Raw genomic sequence first — 2,470 nt, 5'->3', positions numbered from 1 at the left:
CTGCGTTCCGGGTCCTTATGAAATCGGATAACGCGAACACCTTATCTGCTAGTACTTAAGCAGTTTGGAGCTGCATGTCCACTCATGTTGGATTATAAATGTAGTAAAGAATGGCTCTGTAGATTCGTAGGTATGATCATATACTATTATGTAAACTAAGCTGATTGCTCCTAGTCTTAATCGCCAACGTAAAGTACCCTGTTAAACCACACTGTAGCCGAAAACCAGTCAAAATATTAATTTACTCCACATTAATTCCTAGATTTTATATTATATAACAAGATTTATATTAGAAACTATATTTTAAATGTTAAAACAATCGCTATACGTGTTTTCTAGCTTTGTATTGCTTACAAGAACCAAATAAACACACGCCGACCATGCATTTGTATAGGCGATTCACGCTCTGTGGGCTCCGTAATGGTGGACACGAGCGCCGTTTCCTAACTTGGTCTATACTAACTTTGGGCAGAATGTATTTATACATGTATTAAAGGGCCTAAACACACCCCAAATGTACTTCGCTTTAATCGATAGAGTGTGTTTTTCTAATTCCAACGACACCTTACTTGTTTTAATCGGTTCTGTATAACCAAAGATATTCCAGCTCAAACACCGTGAAATTCAAAAAACTGATTTGAAAGTTGCGTGGCGAAAAAAATTGAGAAGTGTACTACCCACGTGACAAACACGTAACAAAATTGTTGAAGCGTGGCCGCTCTCATTCAGAAAGGCGAGAGGCAGTGTTTTCAGCGAAAAACGAGAGAACAAAAAAACGCAAAAAAGCACAAAAAAAACGCAAGTTTCGCTTTTACGAATGAATCAGTCACGTGACTAGTACGTTCCTACGTCACAATCACGGAGCTCGTAGTAAAAAAAAGATAGCGCTAGAGATCACTGTTTGAGGACGAATATCTCCGCCTATACTGGACCAATTTTAATAAGCAAAGTATTTTTGGAATCAATAAAACGGTCGCTTTATGAATTTACCATAAAAAATAAAAGTGACGTGGGGTGTGTTTAGGCCCTTTAACTAATGAAACTTATGACGTATGAGGATTGAGTGATTGGTAAAGAATATGTGTAAATACGCTTTGTACAACTCCTGTACCATGTGTTTATTGTAAACTTACACTAGTTAACGTTGTCGTCGCTTAAAAACGTTTGTTTTCATGAATTTTAACACACCGTAATCACGCAGTAATTAGGTAATGTTAGAAGTTAATATTAATCATATGATGTTGAATTAAAAATAATGTTTCAATTACGATTAATGATAATACGGTATAAGAGTAGTGCATTTAATGCGTCCCCACTTAAATGCTAATAGTTTGATTCAGTCGTGAATCGTTGTGTGGATTTCTTATCTTATATAACAGGTCGTTCCCCTCCAAACTCCAGACAGTGTTTCCGCTATGTAAAGTGCATGAGGAAAGTAATCGTTAACTAATCGCTCATCGTGCGGTTTTAAATCTGAAAATTTAGTCTAAAAATTATAAATATATATTATGATTTGATTTCAATCAAGAGATTAAAGAAAATGCTAGAAATAAGAAATAAGATAAGTGCGGAAAATAATCGCCCTATCAGCAACAACAACAACAAAGCCAAGAACAACTGTTCGACGAAAAAGGATCTATATGACCACTAACGTGTTCAATAACAGAACAGTGATATTAGTTATTAGTAAATTTTACCCTTTTCCTACAAATTGGGTATTGCTACAATATTTTTCGCACAAGCCACTTCTCATAAATTATCTGTGTAAATGACTAAATTTCGAATATATTTACCATATATTATCAACTGCGACGAGAAAATATAATAAAAAGGTGTCCCATCTTCCCCCCATCCTACTATATTCGTTCCGACTGATATATTTGTACCACGATGCTACTGCCGAATGACACAAGCAAATTGAAAATTGTTTTGAGCATCGAACCCGATATACTTCGGTTTCGACATTACTTTGTTTGTGCCCTTTATAGTCACTAAGACACGACTACCGAATATATGACCGAAAGAATAGAACAAGCATGTGTTTGATTCTTTGTTTATTTGTTGCAAGTTCGTACAACTGCCAATGCTGTAAAAATATATATCATTTTTATGTTACTTATATTTAATCAGCTTGACGCTGTTTGGCGGCCTAGCCCTACAGTGTAAGTTTTCTGAATTAAATATTTAAAATATAAAGGGTATCTTAATATTAAGCGGATAAAACACTTATTGGACTTCGTTTATACTTGCCGATTGTTTTTAACACATGAGTATTGAATCACATAATCAATTTGTAATTTACGTTACCATTTTATTCGACATAACTGCTTGGTATTGAAGGGTGGTCCTCCATCAACTGGATGAGAATACTGAAAACAATACAATAATTGTGTAACATTCAAAGCTTTTTGGATAAAAGAAAAGAGCGTTGCTGCGCTCAAACTGTCATACGGCAGCCAGGTACATCTCA

The 2,470-nt window shown here is 35.2% G+C and overlaps 1 long non-coding RNA gene across 1 annotated transcript in view; it reads right to left on the bottom strand.

Annotated features, from left to right (window-relative positions):
- Positions 1–2,037: 2,037 nt before the first annotated feature.
- LOC113474965 overlaps positions 2,038–2,470 on the bottom strand; it is a 925-nt gene continuing 492 nt past the window's right edge. Inside the window, exons 3-4 of the long non-coding RNA XR_003396678.1 lie at positions 2,308–2,369; positions 2,038–2,086 (exon numbers count right to left, since the gene is read on the bottom strand). This is a non-coding gene — a long non-coding RNA (uncharacterized LOC113474965). The remainder of the gene's footprint in view (positions 2,087–2,307; positions 2,370–2,470) is intronic.

The sequence above is a fragment of the Ciona intestinalis genome, unplaced genomic scaffold, assembly GCF_000224145.3.
Source record: "Ciona intestinalis unplaced genomic scaffold, KH HT000062.2, whole genome shotgun sequence".
NCBI classification, from domain to species: domain Eukaryota; kingdom Metazoa; phylum Chordata; class Ascidiacea; order Phlebobranchia; family Cionidae; genus Ciona; species Ciona intestinalis.
The sequence above is the reverse complement of the archived record's forward strand: the minus strand, read 5'-3'. Positions and strand labels throughout refer to the sequence as shown.